The 21,189-nt window shown below is 39.1% G+C and overlaps 1 protein-coding gene and 1 long non-coding RNA gene across 2 annotated transcripts in view; one reads left to right on the top strand and one right to left on the bottom strand.

Moving 5' to 3' along the window:
- The window catches only part of LOC122349004, a 495,348-nt gene that overhangs the window by 228,975 nt on the left and 245,184 nt on the right, over positions 1-21,189 (top strand). The gene's annotated exons all lie outside the window — the stretch shown is intronic.
- On the bottom strand, positions 17,113-17,759 carry LOC122349055. The gene is made up of 3 exons (XR_006251409.1): positions 17,718-17,759; positions 17,473-17,569; positions 17,113-17,379 (listed from the first exon to the last, which is right to left on the bottom strand). It is a non-coding gene; the product is annotated as an uncharacterized LOC122349055 (long non-coding RNA).

Below are 21,189 nucleotides of genomic sequence, written 5' to 3'. Positions count from 1 at the left end.
TTAGTGTGAATCTATAAAATATATGAATGCTGTACATACCCAGTAAGAACCACAGCCTCTTGTAGAGCTTCTTCATGATGGAATAAAGACTCTCAGGACGGAGAGCGTGAATGAGATCAGGTTTATGGGGAAGATGATGCTTTTCACGAGACACACCTGGTCTATCCTTCCTTCTTTCCGTGTCTCTCGTGTTTCAGGCAAACGCAGTATTTGTTTATTTTGTCCTAATGTCTGCTGGATCGATTTCAATTTTACCCACAGTTGTTATTCTTAAAAATGTAAGATAAAACCCTAAAAACGGATCGTTGTGGATACAGGTTTTCATGCTTTATGCACTCTCAGTCATTGGCGATTTTAATATCCATGTTGATAATGAAAAAGATGCAATAGATAGACGTACTCAAGGTGCTACGAACAAGCTTGGGGATAGCGGACAGCTGATATACAGCAGGACAGAGCTTTTGGATCTGCGGATGTGTGATGGTCTACCAAGGTTTGTCCCTCACCAGGTTAGGAGGAGTCTTCAGAGAGCCTCCAAGGAGTTTGTATCTATATTAATGAACACCGGTGTCTGAATTTTGCGAGTAGATGTAATCCTGATCTTAAACTATTGTGTATTACACTGTAGTATTACTTGCCGAGGGAATTCACCAATATATTTCTATTCATTTGCTGTGGAAATGTAAATAGATCAGCAAGGTCAAATTGCAGACGGTGTTCATAAGCACTTAGCACTTGGTTAGAGTCTTTAGAGGATTCAACTGATGATGCCTGGGACTTTTTGTCTTGTAGGAACTTGGAACTGGAACATACAGGAAAAACATTGGAACTGGAGGAGGAGACAGGAGGTAAGGAACTGGTTCCAGGACGTCTGGTGGCCATGGCAGAAGGTATACAGGAACCGCCTGATTTCTGTGGTCCAGGCTTTTGGTCACACCCAGAAGCGAGAAGAATGCTATACCTCTCCATACCTGAGAGATGAATTATTATTATATCTTCAGGGGTCCCGTGTTATCTGACGACGTGATTGAAGAGGAGTTCAGCATTTTCCAGGGCAGTTTCCCTTCTGTGTATATTTGGATCATTTAGAAGAGTATTTTTGGTTTTGGTTGAATATTTGGTTGGTCTGTTTTTGGAGTTAGCAATATTGAATTACAGGTAAATATGGTTTATCAAAATATTTAGGTGAAAAGATTTGATACTATCCTTGTGTAAATAAATGTGTTTTTCCCACAGGACTGCTTCTGGGTTAGTTCAGCAATTCGTATTTTAATTCCACATTTACGATTATTTGCCATCATTTTTTCATACACTGTTATTGGATCTCATCTCATCTCATTCAGTTCAAAGCCCAAGTTAAAATAATTCACCCATGACTTATAACATATTTCTTTTATTTAGATCAACAAGGCAAACAACAAAAATGGCATCCTAATACTTTGGAAATATTCTTTTCTGTTTTCTCAACAAAAAAAAAACCTGAAAACTGGTGTTAATATTTAAAAACATATTTACTTAAAAGCAAGAAAAATATCTGCCAGTGAGATAAGAAAAATGATCTACATTCAAAGGGGTTCATTTGTACGAAGCTCATCGTTCTAAAAAAGCAAGTCGCATGTAAACGCCCACATCAACGCAAACGAAGCAGTGAGAGTTCATGCTGAGAGGAATAAGAATTCAACTCAGGAAAAAAAAAGACACACCGTGACAAATAATTAGCTCAAGAATGCATGTACCATGGCAAGCGCTTATGTTTTAATTCAGTGAGACCAAAAAAACATGCTGTGGTGTTAAACTTAACCTAAAGTGTAACAAAGCATTAAATATAATAACAGTGTCATGTTGCACCTGTTGTCATAAAATGATGCATGACTGTCATTACCAATCAGAATGTGTGTTTATATGAATGCAATGTGTGGACTTTCTACATCTCTCTCACTGTAATTGTATATATATATATATATATATATATATATATATATATATATATATATATATATATATTACATACATTTCATGAGCATTCTCTGGGATCGAATCACATAGCATTTTATAATGCAATGCGTTACACCAGTTGAGTTACACGAAATCCAAATAATGACGCAGATAAAAGAGTATAAAACATTAATATTAAAATGTTTTATTGCTGATAGGAGTGGTACTGGTTGGAGGACCAGTGGAAGTGTCACACAGGGATCGCTGGATACCTTTTAGTTTTTTTTGCATATATACACTATCTACGAGAGAAGGCCTACTCCAGTATTTTTCCCATTCTCAGCCCTGATGCAGGTGATATCATCCGTGACATGGGCGACTGCACAGAACTACTGCAGACAGCATTACACGGACCTCGCCACCGTTGATGACCAGGCAGATAATGATAAGAGGAGGTTTTTGGATTGGACTAGTTTAGCGGAGCAAAATCTTAGGTAAGCTTAAGGTGTAAGTTTGTTAAGGGAGACATTTAAGTTATTTTCTTCTGCTGTATTGATCGTATTGACATGGGTGTCGAAACCGTTGTATATGACAGCACCCACCCACTTTTGAAGACAAATGTTATTGGACCCATCCACTTTTAACATCTTTAATTCAGCGAATATGTCTGGGCACTTTTCAGAGTGCCGTCAGTCAAATCCATTCCACATGACAAATGCTAATAAATTAAACTGGATTTAGCCGCTTCCTCAAATCTGTTCAACTTGGCTCATTCCCAGTCCATATAAACACTTATGTCACGGTGCCTGGAGTAGCGGATATACGTTTAACTTACGGACCCCCGGAATTAAAAGTTTTACGATTTAAGAAATCTCTGATCGTGAAAACCTGCTTCTTAATGTACTGTTTTCATTTTGATGCACTGACTAAATTAAAATAAATAAAAAATAGAAATAATAATTATAATTTTAGCACTCTGCAACCACTCGAAACGATGTCCAAAGCAACATGTGAACACCACTCTGCTTTACAGCTAAAGATTCTGGACACTTCATGAATGAGAGTCTGAGCACAACTTAAATAGCCGGTCTAATGAGTTACACCTGAGCAGGTAATCAGTCTAGGGTGAAGGGCCTTATGGGAAATGCAGTTCTGAATGTTAGTACTCGGGAGAGGGTTCCCTTCGGTGAGCCACAGAGACACTAGTTCTCTGAAGTACAGATTACTTAAAACGACTTAATACAATGATCTGACAATAACTTCACCTGTGTCCTGATCTTTATTAGACACAGAGAAGGGAGGAAGGTTAATACAAATGGCAATGCTATTATCTGCATTTAAAATGAAGAAATCAAGCTTCTAAAAATCTGGGGTGAGATTCTTACAGCTCCAAAAGGTACAACAACATTAAATGGCAGGGAATTTAATAAAACAAGTACAATATATAGATATTACAAGAAAAAAAAAATCTATATCGACAGTGAATATATAGAAAAGTTTATTATATTTATTGTTATCTTCATTTGCTGACAGTACACATGTACGCAAGATCTACAGGGAAGTAAGCCGAAGTGCTTTAGAAGTATTCACACTGAGAGCACTTTAAGACATTTCAGACAGTGTGATCAGCAAATAAAGGCAGCATTGCTTCTGGGAGTATTACCTTTCCTTATTACAACGACCTGAAAACAAAACATTTTCGTATATAACATCATTCCTTATTTCATAAGTTATCGTGCAAATGTGAGAACGGACTCACCTGGATTAGTAGTGTTCACTTTCTGGACCAACCGTTCAGGGGTTCGAGACCAACGCAGAGTCACATCGGTGAATCCTCTAGCGGCAAGAGCAGACCTCAACTGAAAATAACACATGGATACCAAGATGACTTGCATGGAAATATATGATGATGAATTTAAATCTGCATGTTTAACACCACTGTATTCCTGATGAAGCAATTTTGGAGCAATGTCAGTTTATATTTGGTTTCTGTATACCGACAAAATATAAACAGACAAAACTAAAACAATGTTGAAATAAATCTACAATGACACATTCAAAGAAATACAAAGCGCTCATTTCATAAATAGGTCAATTGTAGTTCTCCATCTCCAAAAGCAGAAAGAAAAAGGTTATTATTTATTTGCAGTAATAATGAGGGTTGAAGCAGTTTTTTCCTCTCACCTCTTTCAGAATGTTTTCTCTCATTGTAGAGATGGTCAAATCACTGCTGGATTTAAACTGCATCTTTACAAAAGATGTTTTTAAACAGGGACCTAAACAAACACATTCATATATGCATATACATGAAACATCCACTTAATTTAACACAGAAAATTTGTAAATACAGAATAAATAAAGACCCTACAGACAATATAGTTCTCGCCAGTCCCTTTTCAGGAGCTCGAACTGTGTCGAAAATGCTATGTTAAACCCCTACTGGGTGACCATGGTCTCCTTTGGGCCCTCGGTCGGTGGCTTGTTGAGAAAACCCCCTCGCCGATGGGAGTCAAGGCTCACTGTTTCGGATATTTGCAACGCTGCGGGTTAGTCCTCCCCCTCTACCTTTGTCCATTTCAACTGATTGGACGTTGGTATGACCCCAGGGTCTTCTCTCATCCTAGGGGTTTATGTTGAGACATGGACACTCTGAGGCGTGGGCATCTCGTTCCCATAGTGTTGTGGACACAGTTTGAGTTCCCGAAAAGGTTACATAACCATGGTTCCTTGAGAGAACAAGACACTGTGTCCCGTTGCCATACTTTCAGGGTCCCTGCCAGCGCAGATCTTTGACACCAGCTTCTCTACTCATGCCTTTATATTTTCCTGGTCGCTAACGTCACTTACCATGATATCAAGCCCTTTGGACAGATTCTACAGCAAATTCAGAGCGTGATCTGGTTTTTCCCATAGCATTTTGTTCCCTCAAGGAACCATGGTTATATTCATAACCTGGAGATGTTTGCATTTATTAAAACATCAACTCACAAACAATATATGATTATGTAAAGTTATTGCATGATATTTTGATTTCTTATATAAGTATTACCGATTTACCTTCTCCATACACCTCCACCTCACACAGAGTGAGTATCTTCATGTCTCCAGGAATGATCAGATTCACGTAACGTCCCTCCATCCCGTTACATGAGAAGCTGTAGGACTCAGCTGCTGGAATAGCAGTAATAACAGCACATCTACAGACAGAGAGATGAAGCGTCAGTCCTTCATGTGCTTGATTTCTCATGCTCTTTCAACCTCAAGTTCCTCACATGGGATTGCTGTTGCCGTTGTTCTCCAAAGAGTTCCCGATGCGAATCTCAGCTCCGTTTATTCGTTCTGCACAGCAGTTGTTTCTGTTAGTGATGACCGCTCTGCTAACTCTGTAAATATGACGCAGATCCAGCCTCCACCAAGGATTAGTCTGTTTGAGAGTTGAGGAGCATCCCGTATACAACTGCTGGAAACCTCGATCAACGGCCTTTTCAGCGAACCAGTCCCCAGATGTTGATGACTGTGTGGCAGAACCAGCTACTGCCAGATTTTCTAGAAAAAAAATTCATGATGCATTGTAAAGCACAAAGCAGATTATTAGTGAACTTTTAGTTTCACGTGAACTGTTTACTTTTTAGTGAGCTTCTGTTTAGATGAAATCTATGCTCCCTTTTACCCTTCCATCTTTTCCTCTGTAGCGTCTTCCTCTAGCCATTTCTCATTTACGGATGTGAATGCAGCAACTCTTTATATTCTTCTTTACTATATTCACCATCCACCATAACTTAGTAGTCAAAAATAGTCAAAATCCTTGTGATTAATGACCAGCTGGCCCCTTCTATGTTTTACAACTTCTTGTTCAAGCTCTTGTTGCGCCTAGGCTGAACTATTCAAATGCTCTCTTGGCAGGTTCTATCAAACCTTTACAATTAATCCCAAAAAAATTTTAATGAGTCAAAAGAATGCACATTACACCTCTGTTTAGACAGCTCTGAATACCAATAGCTGCTCCTATTAAAATTCAAGGCATTAATGTAGGACCTGCTAGACTACAGCAATGCTCTTCTAGCAGGACTTCCATCATGCACAATTAGACATACTTCCACTTTTACAAATCTACACTTCCTACAGAAGTCTTCCTGGCTGGCTTGCAACCTCTATTTAGGAAATCTGACAATTTGAAAACTCACCTCTTTCATCACCATGCAATTTCATACTTTTTATATTTTCATTAATCTTTCACTGCCTAGACTGTACCGTTTTGGACAATGCTTGAGACTTGGTATTATGAGTACTTCCTGTCTGTATTCTGTCTCTAAGTCGCTTTGGATAAAAGTGTATGTTAAATGAATGAATGCAAATTTAAATTTAAATGAACAAGGACTTCAACCGAGTAATCAACTGCTCTCCCCAAACAAAAATGCAAAAATTGTGATTTTGTGTCTCTTTACAATATTTTTAAGCATAGCATGACAGTACATGAAATATATACATTTAAGAAAAACCATTACATTTTAAGCTCTAAAGCAATTAATTACCTGACAAATACCCGTAGACTTCAACTTCACTAAGACTAAGAATTTCCCAATCTCCAGGAATATGGACAATCACGTAACGTCCATCCATCCCATTACATGAGAAGTTGTAGGACTCACCTGCTGGAATAGTAGAAATAACAGCACATCTAAAGACAAAGTGAGAATCGATTAGAAAACACAGTCACATGATCTTTCATATTTGTTCTTCATATCTCACATTCTTTCAGCCTCACGTTTCTCACATGGGATTGCTGATGCCATTGTTCTCCATAGAGTTTCCAATATGAATTTCCGCTCCGTTTATTTGTTCTGCATAGATGTCATTTCTGTTAGTGATGACCACTTCATTAACTCTGTAAACATCACGCAGATCCAGCCTCCACCATGGGTTAGACTCATTAAGGGTTGAGGTGCATGATTTATTTAACTGTTGGAAGCCGCGATTACCATCAATGGCCTTTTTAGCAAACCAGTCTGCAAATGTTGAAGACTGTATAACAGCTCCTCCTACTGCACGATTTCCTGGAAAATGAATAAAAACAAGTATTAAACCTTTCAAAAAATAAATGTTTTTGCACAACTCAAGCAAGCGTGAATGAGACTGTGTAAGCTTATTTCCACGGAATAAAAGAAATTGCACAATTGATGGTTTGCAAAGACCCAACTAACCCTTAGTAACTGTTGCTACCTTCACCAATCATCAACATTCTAAGAGCATACATCATGTTCTCACACAGTGAAAAATACATTGCAGTGCCAGGAGGAAACTGACAATGTGCCGACAGAAAAAGAAAGAGCAGGTTTATTCTGTATAAAAGGTCTCAGTACTCTCAACTTTTAAATTGTGTAATTTATAAAGAAATGGATGAACCAATGGACTAACCACGTCCCTTCTGCACATACGCAGGTAAGAGTCACACACACTCAGACCCCACATTGGACACTTGAGCAGGGGCCCTCCTCGCATACTTTGGTCAGTCTATGTGGCTTCTTACAATCATCTGACTTGGCTATACGATTCAATTTCGCCTGGGGCCCGCTTCACATCAGTGAACGCTGTGGATGCCCCTGTCTTGCATGCAGAGATCACATCTGTCCCCTGTATCTGTTTGCAGCAATGAACCTGAAGGATGCATACTTTCATGTTTTGATTCTTCCAAACCACAGGCTATTCCTGTGGTTTGGGTTGAAAGCATATCAGTACAAGGTTCTACCCTTTGGGCCCTTGTTCCGTTAAGAGAATGGGGCGTTCTTATTCTCAACTACCAAGATGACTGACTCATTCTAGCTCAGGCTCAGTTGTGTGAACACAGGGAACTGATGTTAGAACACCTTAGTCTGTTGGGACTTCGAGAAGACTCAGAGTCTGTCCCACTAAAATATTTTCAGAGACTCCTAAGGCATATGGCAGCTGCAGCGGCTGTCACGCAATTGGGGTTGCTTTATATGAGACGGCTTCAACACTGGTTCCATGGTCAGGTCCCGAGATGGGAATGGCAACACTACACTTACCGGTTCCAAGTTGAATCGGCCTGCTGCCAAACCTTCACCCCGTGATCAGACCTCTAATTTCCCTAGGCAGGAGTGCCCCTAGAACAGGTCTTCAGACATGCTGTGGTTTTCTCGGATGCCTCCACCACTGGCTGGGGGGCATCGTACAATGGGAACACAGTCTCAGGGGTTTGGATGGGTCCCCAACTGCACTGGCACATCAACTGGGTAGAATTGCTGGCAGTATGACTTTAAGACAACCCCGGACATTTTTAATAAATTTATTCACTGCCATATTCTTTTTATTATAATTCTTGATGATAATCTTCTCATTTTTTTTCATGGTTTGGAGTCTGGCTACAAAATCCACTTGGCTTAGGGGAACATGAATGGTCATGATGAGTGGTGATGAGCATTCCAGTTTTTGATTATACATCAGTGGCAAAAACTGACCCCGTCGTGACGGGCGAGTTAGAATCGAGCCTCCCATGGAGCTGTGTGTAAAATAAAATGTTACACAAAGTGTTACACAATAATGAACTACCTGCCAAATACCCATAGACTCCAACTTCAGCGAGAGTAAGAAATTTCTGATCTCCAGGAAGATGAACAACCATATAACGTCCCACCATCCCACCGCATGAGAAAGTGGCGTGGCACTGGCTGCGAGTAGAAAATCACACCACATCTACAGACAGAAAGATTCTTTGCTCTGGTTTGTGTTCATCTGCAGTGTTATTAATAAACACTAAAGACAGTCCTCACATGGTGTTGTTGTAAACATCAAGGAAGTTCCCGATGCGAATCACTGCTCCGTTAATCCTAGAAGCAAAGTCATTTCTATTGGTGATGGTGACTCTGTTAACTCTGTATACTTTCAGCAGATCCACTCTCCACCACGGGTCCGTCTCTAATTTGGTGTGGGCCCAGGTGGTCAACAATCCATCAATAGCATTAGTAGAGACCCAGTTTCCATAATCTGAAGACTCGCTAGTTTCACCTGAAAGTGCTGCATTCTCTGAAAAATGTTTCAAGGAAAGTAGGGATTTTTTTAAAGCATTTTAGCATTTTACTTCATTACAGCACAAAAATGTCAATCAGATAATGTAATTTCTAAGTCCTTTTATATTTTCCAGTTCCACTAATAGATAGAACAGAAGATGTTTCTTGCCTTCTTGTCCATTTGCCATTCCCGTGATCGATAAAAACCCTGTGGAAATTAGATTTGTGAGTAGAACCAGGTTTTGTTAAATCAAAGTATTTTTTTTATATTGTTGCTAACAAACTATAATCTAAATAATAATAGAAACATAAAACACATAATAATCTGCAACAAGAACTATTTTCATACACATTTGTAATGTATTTATATTACATTTGTTCACAGTTGTTTTGTATTTTAACAATACACAGATCACAGATACATAATGCAAACAAAAGCAAAAATTCACGGTTGAACAAAAACCTTATTTACAGACGAGCATAAATGTATGAAACGGCAGCTGATCACGATTCAGTTTATTTGGCAAGAAATTTCAACGCGAACAGATGGAAAAACAATGCAGACAATTCTGTCTCATTATTTTAGTGTGAATCTAATAAAAAGCAGATACATGACTGTTGTACTTTACCCAGTAAAATCCACAGGATCTTCAGACGCGTCTTCATGGTTGTTTAAATGCGTCTGTCTTTCTCTTGAGATGGAGAGTGTGGATTATGTACATTTCATGGAGGACGATGCATTTAAATGTGCATCACATGACACACCTCATCTCTCCTCCCTTCCATTACTCTCTCCTGTCTGTCAGCTGCAAAAACACACACAAATAAGTGGCAAAAAAAGCAGTTGCAAAGCATACGCATTTAAATGTGAATTCTCCCTCATCAGTTAGGAACCTAGGTGTTCCTTCCTTTCCTTTTTTTTACATCTCAAAAACAAATTCAATGTTGAATCACATTCAAACTTGCATTTCTCTCACGGGAATGACAACGGCGTCATAAAACACTGCTCCGTGTGAAGATTGCGTTGGGTGAAATTACAATCTGCACAAAGAAAAATATCGTCACCTAAAACGGGATGAGGAAACGTGAATCAGGTCTTCTTGACACGTACAGACTTTCAAACTACACACAAATGAGCGTCTTTTCAAAATACGATTTGTTTGTTAAAGTAGATTAAAAAAAGCTTAAAATAGATTAAGCGACAAACACGCAATCCACACGTTTCAGGTCTTTCAGTACGAGGACTTCCACCCAACAAGGACTGCAAACAGATGCTGTTCTTTTGAACTTGATAATTATCAAGTATCTTGAAAATAAAAACCCATCACAGTTTTCACGAAAATATAAAGCAGCACAACAATTTTTTCTTGAGCAGCAAATCACCTTTGCATCACAGTGGAAATCTAATTGAATAAATACAGCCTGAAAGAAAGGACTTCATAGGGCAGGTATGTACTCTGAAGTACATACTGCAATAATAATGCTGTGACCTTTTGCCATGTACCTGTGTTTTCTGTTCTTCCTGTGACCTGGCTTTTCTTTAGTTGCATGATTAGTTTGTTTTACATGCTGTTAGTTTATTACTCTTGTTTGTGTTTGTATTCAAGGCTCATTCTGTCTTGTCTTTGACTGAAACATTTGTGTGAACAGAATACTACTTCCTTATACCGCACTTACATCCAACAAAGCAAGAGCCCCACATAAACCAGCATCAAGGTCAGTTTCTGTGCTGTGCAGAGATCTAAGACTAGACTAAAGGATCCAAAACATTGGACATACTGATCCAACGGACTGCAAACAACTCTCTCTAATCGTTCTGAGATAGGTTTGTTATCAGGAAACCACATGACAACACCAGATCCAGTGTGCGTCCCAAACTAGGATTAGGGCTAGAAACAAATTACAATTCAATGATTCATAAAAACTCTTTCACCAGAGGTTTAGATGGACCGTAAAGGTGAATATTAAAAGGTGCTGTACTGTATGTAGGATTCTGACTCTGCTAAAGCATTAAAAATACCATATGTTATGAAAAACAATGCTACTTCTCTTATTCTCCTTTGAAAATGGCCTCTGTTTTGGTTTGTGAAACCCACCCACCGCCAGTTCACCCAATCGTGTTTCAGAACCCCGGGATGCCAGTTGGCACAAAACAGAGCGTATTTCTTTCTGTCATAGAAGCTGGCTGTCACGATTTCCGTGGTTTCTCGGGAGAGAGAACTCGAGACTCGAAAATAAACTTAAACAGATTTAATTCTTTTTTTAACTTGCAAAATAAACAACGGCAGGCAGAGCAGAACAAAAACCACACATAGGGACTTCACGGACTTCAGAGACTTCAACGATCGGACAACGAGAACTCAAAACACACAGGACTAAATACACGAGGAAATTAAACTAAATTAATGAGACACGGCTGCAGACAATAAAACAATTAAACACAGAGGGAAGGCAGGGCACAGACAGCACGTGGCTCGAGACAAAAACAATAATAAAGTCCAGAGATTGTGACACTGGCAAACGAAAGAGGTCTGAGCGGGAATCTGGCAAGCAAGCAATATTTCGAATTTGGACTGCAATACCCAGTTCTACCACTTTATGATGGGTAAAATAAAAATACATACATACTTGTTTGTGTTATTGACCTTTTTTCTACTCTACTCCCCTCCCCTTTTTCTGAATCCCAATCTGGTTTTATGATGTCCCAGTGTGTTTGTGGATACATAATTGTGTTGTAGTATTTTTGTAAAGTAATTGTTTACTTCAAACTATCAGCATTGTAACTTTGCATATATTGTTTATGCTCAAACAGCAACATCATAATGTAAAATCACACTTTAAGCTAATTTCAGCTAATTTTACAGTAATAATAAGGGTTGGATTTTACATTTTCTCTCATTTCCTCTAATTGTAGAGTCAGTCAAATCATTGCTGAAGCTAAACGGCATTTTTACAAATGATCTTTTCAAAACAAGACCTAAACGAATACACTCATTTGTGTAAATAAAACATCTACTGGACAGCACATTTTAATAGACTATTATTAAAACTGGCATATTACAATGATTTATGCAAAATCACGTGACACTAAAGGCCGGAGCTATGCTGTCAAACTATTCATAGAAAAAAACTGTGCAAAAAAGTATATGTAATATTCATGTAATATCAGACAATTATTTGTTTTTTTGTATTGTCACAATACTTAATCGCAATAAAAAAGTGCATAATGCAAACCACTATAAATGTAGTTTAGCATTAAACAGAAAGCATATGCTGTAAATCCAGTGAAGCAAAGTAAACCTTAAACAGAAAAACATTGCTGAAAACTACACTTTCAATGTGAATCTATCAAAAAAGCAGAAATAGGATGTTAACGTTGACATGATGTATGTTGTTGTATATTACCCAGCTTCTTCATGCCTCATTAAAGCTGTCTGTCTTTCTCTCAGGAAGGAGAGTGGGAGAGAGATTAGTTTTATGGAAAATAATGCATTTAATTGTGCATCACCTGGAAGATGGAGAAACACATATTTCGTTTGCGTGGGTAAACTCCTGTCAGTTTACTCAGACCTCGCAAATCAGCTGCAAAAGCACAGACAAACACAAACACAGACAAACAAATAAGCATCTGTAAACTGTACCTCAGGCACGTACCACACTTTAAGGGCATCACTGAAGAGCTTACGTTTGGACATCAGAGCTTCTCTTTGATGGAGACGGAAAGCAGATTTTCACAGCCAAACTGTGCATCTATACTCCATTAGGAAATGTCTGTATCGCCTCACGGTTAAGCAAAATCTATTTAATCTTTACTATTTTCTTTGTTCTCGTCTTTTTTCCTTAAACAAATTCTTGTTTTGTTTTTTTTCCCTGGGTCCTGCAAGTGACTCGTGACTGTGTTGTGAAAACCTGTGTCGAGACAACCTTCCTTCTGTGAATGATTTCCAGAGGCTGTGGATCTTTCCAGAGCTGTCACCCTGACGTGAAGGTTCGAGGTTTCAGCCAGTACCTCCAGAGGTATTGCATACTTTTATTTTAATGGTCTCCACCTCTAGGTACCTCTAGGATTTTCTTGGAGATTACTTGACGATTTTCTTAAAGGTTTCTTGAAGACTTCTTGCAGACGATTACAGCAACGAAATAAAAACAAACTTCTGCTTTACCAAGAATCTCCTGGTCTCTTCTTAAAAAGAAGCTAAAGAAAGTTTCAACAGGAAGGACTCTCAAGAGTCATCCATTGATTTAATTAAACGTCATTTATTTAATTATTATTGTTTATATTAATTTCACAGTTCTTAAAGTTTCTATTATAAACATAGAAAAAATGTATTTGTGTGTTTAAATAGATGCGTTTAAAAGATTTAACATGTAATGGGTATTAAAAATAAAAATAGGTGTGGTGTAAATATGGTTGAATAATGGATTTTGACACATGTGGCTCAGTGAGCGAGGTTTTACTGTTTATCATAACTATCTGCTCAGAATGGAGTTGAAAACCACAGAATAAAGGCTTGGATTTGGGCCTGTTCCTTGCAGTTGCGCTGATATTGAAGATTTGGATTAAAGCATAAAAAAACGTTTTTTTGAAATTGTTGCACTTTCTGGTTTTATTTTCAGTCGCAGCATGTCGGAGAATACACCGTTTGTGTCCCATGGCAAACAAAGCAGACACTGCATGTACGACAAGCAACTGTTCAACTATTTATTCTAATGGTTTAATAGTAAAGTCTCGTTTAACAGTATGTAGAAGGATAAAACAAACTGGCAGCAGAAATCCCAACAGAACAGAACGAAATGGTATCATTTCATATTAATTATTCAATGCAATTGAAAACAACTAAAAACAACAGTAATGCCCTAATTGCAGTGTTAACATATTTAGAAAGAAATCGTAGGTGTACATATAAACTCTCGGTTTGGTCAATCACATAAACAGTCCTATTTTTGATGCAAAATGTCACCTATGTCAGATCTAAGTGTGTTGAATTTTCAAAAAAGAAACAGAATGAAAAAGTTTGTTTGCAAACTCTATTGCTCATAAGATATATGTATCTATGATGTTGCTGTTATTGTTGTTGTTTTTTAGCATAGATTTCAGGCTAGAAGAGACGGACACCAGCGCGTAAGTCTATTATACCTATTGCTGTGTGTTGTTCAAATTATTTCTTGCTGTTTGGAGAGAATATTTGCGTTTCCCTACTTATTTGTAATGTGTAGTTTAGTTGTGCTGTACTTTAAGTGGTTGTAAATTGTTTGCCTCCGGGCTATTAAGAGCACTTAAGGGTGAAGGCGTTAGTTTCGTTTTTCCTGATCGACCTCCTGATTGGCTACTGCCTGGGCAAATTAGAACTAGCTTTTCGCTGTTTCCACTGCATACACTTTGTATTTATTTGTTGAGTGTGCGTCAGCGGAAGCGTCCAGTGCTCGCGTTCAGACTCCTCGTGTGAAGACTACGAGGGTAAAGACATACTACTTTTCCTGCGCGACTTTAACTGAGCAACGCACTTAAGTACATTTTCCATCATTCTCTTACACATCTTCACTTCCTCTTTTCTACCTCTATCATGTGTCTCCAACTCATTCCGGTTGTCTCTCGACCTCGCCCTAACAACACACGCAGACGACAATGCACTCCTACTAACCTACGCTCTGTCCCTACATCCTCTACTACACCCCTATCTTTCTCTGTTGGTCTGTGGAACTGCCAGTCAGCGGTCAACAAAGCTGACTTCATTTCTGCTTTTTCTGTACATTCTTCACTCAACATTCTGGGATTGACGGAGACCTGGATTCGTCCAGAAGACTCAGCAACCCCAGCAGCTCTAGCCAACAATCACTCTTTCTCACACACACCTCGTCAGGTTGGCCGGGGTGGTGGCACTGGTCTGCTCATCCCAAACAACTGGAAATATTCAACCAACCCACTTGTATGTAATTACATCTCTTTTTGAATTTCATGCTATCACAGTTACTACTCCGACAAAATTCCACATAGTGGTAATCTACCGCCCCTGGACATATTCCTCTCCTCTCAGCCATCCAACAACATGTCCGCTAGACCCCATACCCTCTCATCTTCTGCAAGCAATCTCCCCCACTGTCTTGCCGGCACTCACGCACATCATCAACACATCTCTCCTCACAGGCACCTTCCCCACAGCATTTAAGCAGGCTCGGGTAACCCCACTGCTCAAAAAGCCCACTTTAAACACTTCCCTTATTGATAACTACAGGCCAGTCTCTCTTCTTCCATTCATAGCGAAAACACTTGAAAGAGTGGTTTTCAACCAGGTATCACTGTTTCTTTCGAAAACAACAAACTGGACCATAACCAATCAGGTTTCAGGTGCGGCCATTCAACTGAGACTGCGCTGCTCTCAGTCACGGAAGCCCTGCAAGAGCTGAATCCAAATCATCAGTTCTCATTCTACTGGATCTATCCGCTGCTTTTGACACTGTGAATCATCAGATCCTGCTGTCTACCCTCTCATCACTGGGCATTTCTGGGATCCCACTTCGTTGGTTCAATCCTATCTCACTGGTAGGTTTTAGGGTGGCCTGGGAGGAGATGTATCCACAGCACATCAACTGGTCACTGGGGTTCCTCAGGATCGGTTCTTAGTCCCCCTCCTCTTCTCCATTTACACTACATCACTAGGCCCCATCATACAGGCTCACGGCTTCTCCTACCACTGCTACGCCGATGACACACAGCTCTACCTCTCTTTTCATCCAGACGATCCAACGGTAGCTACTCGGATCTCGGGTTGCCTGGCGGACATCTCGACATGGATGCAAGAGTACCATCTACAGCTCAACCTGACAAAGACTGAGCTGCTTGTATTCCCTGCCACTCCAACTACACAGCATGACTTCACCATCCAGCTAGGTTCTTCGTCAATTACCCCATCAGCCTCAGTCAGAAATCTTGGTGTAATCCTCGATGACCAACTAACCTTCAAAGATCACATTGCAAAGACTGCTCGATCCTGCAGGTTTGCACTACACAACATCAGAAAGATCAGGCCCTTTCTAACAGAGCAAGCTGCACAGCTACTTGTCCAGGCCCTTGTCATTTCTAGACTGGACTACTGCAATGCTCTTCTGGCTGGACTTCCATCAAACACAATAAAACCTCTACAAATGATTCAGAATGCAGCAGCACGGCTGGTATTCAATGAGCCCAAGAGAACCCATGTTACACCTCTCTTTATCTCCTTACATTGGCTACCGATTGCAGCTCGCATCAAGTTCAAGGCACTGATGCTTGCATATAGAACAACCACAGACTCGGCACCGGTCTACTTCCACTCACTATTACAGATCTACACACCCTCTAGAAGTCTGAGATCTGCTAGCGAGACGCCTCGTGGTATCATCTCAAAGAGGCTCGAAATCACTCTCCAGAACTTTCTCGTTCTCTGTTCCTGGCTGGTGGAACGATCTTCCCGTACATATCCGGAATGCTGGATCTCTGTCAATCTTTAAGAAACTGCTGAAAACTTACATCTTTCAGCAATACCTGACCTCATCATAAAAAAAACAAAAAAAACTCTCACTGTCTCTGTCTCTCTTCTCATCCCCTTGTTTATTTCTTCCCTTCTGGCATGTACTAATTTGAACACTGCCTGTGACTGGGTGTTATAAGCACTTACTCTGTCTGTTTGTCTCTCAAATAAATGAATCGCTGTTGTACTCTCAATTGTAAGTCGCTTTGGATAAAAGCGTCTGCAAAATGACTAAATGTAAATGTAAATGTAAATGTAAATGTAGATAAAACAAACGTAATTGTCATAGAAACCGATGCACATTGTGTAAAAGAAAAGAGAATGTATGAACAATTGCTATACACCGTGTGGACAGTCAGATTCCACCTGGATATATAGAAAATTGGATTTAGGCTGACAATCCGAATGAGGCTTCAGGCAACAGCCATGAGAGAGGAAGAATAAAAACAGCAGGCCTATGGAGACTGGTTAGGTTTAATGAGGATCAAAAAGTAGAGTGGTTTTGTTCACAAACTGCCAACACAATTTTATGTTAAAAAAACATTTAAAAGTGGATTTTGCATAAACCATTTAAAATACAACACATAGATATTACTATATACTGTATATATAAACGTTGACAGTAAATGCGCATAAAACTGTCACATTGTCTGAATATAAATGAATTTAATTATTTTCATTATACATGTTGCCATCTCTATTTGTTGACAATATACAGGTAGACAAGATGTTTTTATACTTCCTGACATTTATTCGAAAGAAACAGAAATTAGCAGAATCTAATTTCACATCATAAACACAGTATTATGATGAAATTTCAGTCACTATATTTATAATCAGAATCATTACCTTTCTACATAATGAATTTAGTGCGTCAAAGACTTCCAATTATTTTCTTTTACCACAATAACCTGTAAACAAAACATTGTTTATTACATCTCATGCTTCATATAATCATTTTAATTCAGGTAGCTTCATAAATGATTACACAGAGCATAACTCACTAGTAGTGTTGGTCTTCCGCATCACTACCCGTTTAGGGGATTGAAACCAACGTAGTGTCAAGTTCGTGAATCCTCCATCAGCTAGAGCAGATTCTAACTGAAAATAACATTATAATACTCAAGAAAATATACTCAAACCTTTAGATCTCAAATTGATTAAAACAATGCCATTATATTTACTGATGGGACAAGTTATTAGTAAAAATAGTGGATTTTGGTATATAAATGATGTTTCTTTTGCTCACCAGTTTCAGAATATTTTCTTCTACTGAAGAGTCAGTCAAATCCTCTCTGAGTTGAACTGCATTTTTACAATTGACCTTTTAAAAATGGACCTAAACAAATATATATTCATACAATTAAATATGTGAATTAATGTTTTTGTTGATTACAAAACACATTAATGTGTTTGTCTGCTGACAAAAATATTGTCATACCTTCTCCATACACCTCCACCTCACACAGAGTGAGTATCTTCATGTCTCCAGGAATGATCAGATTCACGTAACGTCCCTCCATCCCGTTACATGAGAAGCTGTAGGACTGACCTGCTGGAATAGCAGCAATAACAGCACATCTACAGACAGAGAGAGAAACATGCAAGAGATATAAAAACACTGCAATATCTATGAATTAATCACATTTATATTTGATTACTTTCAACCTCAAGTTCCTCACATGGGATTGTTGTTGCCGTTGTTCTCCAAAGAGTTTCGATGTGAATCTCTGCTCCATTTATTCGTTCTCTGCACAGCAGTCTTTTTCTGTTCGTGATGACCACTTCACTGACTTGATAAATATGACGCAGATCCAGCCTCCACCATGGGTCAGACTCATTGAGAGTCGAGGAGCATCCCGTATACAACTGCTGGAGACCTCGATTACCATCAATGGCCTTTTCAGAAAACCAGTTCCCTGTTGATGTTGATGACTGTGTAGTGGCTCCATCTAATGCCCGATTTCCTAGAACACACATGCAAAAACAAATTGCATCTATTGCAAAAATATCTTTATGTACCAAGTTTAGTAGATATAATTTCTGCAGTGAGTCATTTCTGCATCACCTACCATCACCACCCTTCAAATAGACACCAGACATCCAACTATTACAGTGTAAAATAGTGTCATAAATGCCAGGAAATGAAATGAAAATGCCACTAAAACCCAAGATATGAATTGTCCCTGTATGAGTGCTTGGTTTTTGTGTCTAAGATAATAAAGTTCATTAGGAATAAGGCATTATATGTCACGTGTCTTGTGAACCTATTGTTCTTCACTCTCATGTTTGGTCTCATTTGAAAGGTCTCAGTGTGATTGGTAAATTGATTTCACAGTAATCACTTATATTATGGAAAGATTAAAAACTTGGTAGAACTGTGTTCCGTTAAGAAGGGGTGTGTCCTCCTTTTGGGTCTCTGAAAGTGTTCCAGCCAGGTGTGACACAAAAAGGTTTTACAACTAAATTTGGTATCTCTTTGTCTGGTCTGAGTATATAAGAAAGTGTGGCCCAGAAACAACATGCGCGATTCTGTAGCCAGATCGGCCCGTAGTGTGGTGTGTGTCCTCATACACCATACTATGTATTTTTCTAAAGACCAGGTATAAGGATCTTTTATGTTTGTTTTATTTTGTTTTGTATATGTACTGCTGATCAGTTGTACAAATGTTTATCAAGTATACTAATTTGGAAACTATTCTTGCCTTGCAAAATAAACGTTAATCTTAGTTAACTTATAATATTGTTTGAAATAACTTTTCTAGTAGGTTAGTGACTTTTAGTGGTTAGTGGTTTTCCGCATTGTGCACGTTTTTGAGATCTTGACTTCTGGCCACCAAACTGGCTTAGCATGCTATTACTTAGAAAACGCATAAAAACTCTTTTTGAGTCTATCGAGGAGATGGCTGCATTAAGGTAAGCGATCTCACGGGTAGCCTCTGACTAAGACCTGGACTAGCCCAGATGTGTCGTGAGTCTGTTCTGGACAAACAAGGTCTCTAAGTGACCCAGACTCCTAACGAGCGATAAGTCGAAACTAGGAAATATTAGAGTTAATTAATGATCCAAATTTAATCACAACTAGAGGATCAGCAGTTACATTTAAATAAATAAAACTAAAATCACGAAAGATTGAGTCAGATAAAATTATGTATAAGGTCAGTACTACAATTGGAAAAGCTAAATATTAATAAATATTAGTGATTTTTGAAGAGACACAAGGAAAAGACCGAACACGCATTAACCTTCAACCAGGCCCTCTGTATTCCGTTCTTCAGGAAAAGGGGGACCCATATACTTGTGTTCATGTGTTATTTTATGTTTTCCAACATTCAGATTCAAAATGTAATGTTTAAAATATCACAGCATTAGTATCACAACATTATGCACATGTACAGTAATTGTATGAATGCATTCATTCCACTTCTGAGCTGCATTAAACTAAACTAAGATTTTCTTTACACTGCTGAAGTTTAGTGATACTGATACTGATTAACCTTTGTGTTAATTAGTGCAAGTAATTGAACATTTTTACAAATGTCTTCAGAGCAGGGCATTAATCAGAAAAATGTGGCCATAAAAAAAAGTGGCCATAAAGTATGATACAATGTCACATATTGCATAGTGTTCTACGACAATGAATTACCTCCCAAATACCTGTAGACTTCAACCTCACAGAGAGTAAGAATCTTCTGAACTCCAGGAATATGAGCGATCACATAACGTCCCATCATCGCACCGCATGAGAAGTCGGCAGTGGCTCCAGATGAAAGAGTAGAAATTACAGCACATCTCTACGGAGAGAAAAGATCATCCGTTGTTGCTTCTGTTTATTCACAGCTGTAGACAATGATAAATGTGAAAAATATCCTCACATTGGGTTGCTGTAAACGTCTGGGAAGTTCCCAACACGAATCACTGCCCCATTTATTCTGGATACTATATCAGAATAAGGGCTCACTCTGTTAGTGATGGCCACTCTGTTCACTCTGTATACTTTCATCAGATCCACTCTCACCACGGGTCGGTCTCTGGGTTTGTGTGAGAACAGCTGTCATGTACACCATCCACTGCGTTTTTGCTGTACCATGATCCATACATGGACGACTGTGTGGCCACTTGCTGAAATGCTAAGTTCTCTGGAAGGTCAGTAAGGACACATTTTTATTAAATGTAGTTAAAACATGTACATGAACTAAAAACATAGATACATACATATACACACACACACACACACACACATATATATATACACATATATACACACACACACATATATATATATATATATATATATATATGTATTGTCACGGGAGAAGCCAACGACAGACACAGTGGGCGTGGCGTCAGGCCTTGGAGAGGCTTTTTATTGAACAAAATAAATACAAAATAAAGTGTCCAGGTGGAAAGTGTCCAAATAAAAAGGGGGAACTGGTGCCCTCGTTGTGCTGCAGGGGAAGGTCAGGTAGTGTTCCAGGGCCAGGGTCCAGGTAAGGGGCGGAGTCCAGCGGCCGCCACGCTCCCCTCTCCTGTTCGGGCGGCGGCTTCTTCCGCGGCATCTCCGTCGCTTCTTTCCTCCGGTCGTCAGAAATTAAGGGGATCAACAGCTCGGCATCCTGGCCTGTCAGCCGTACACGGGTGCGGTCGTCGCCTGGACTACGTGGTCCCACGACGCGCTTCTCTAGTGGCGGGGCGAGCTTCTTCACACCCTTCATGGACCC

Source organism: Puntigrus tetrazona, chromosome 7 (genome assembly GCF_018831695.1).
Source record: "Puntigrus tetrazona isolate hp1 chromosome 7, ASM1883169v1, whole genome shotgun sequence".
Taxonomy (NCBI): Eukaryota; Metazoa; Chordata; class Actinopteri; order Cypriniformes; family Cyprinidae; genus Puntigrus; species Puntigrus tetrazona.
Note: the sequence above shows the minus strand (reverse complement) of the source record. Positions and strands in the feature narration are given on the sequence as shown.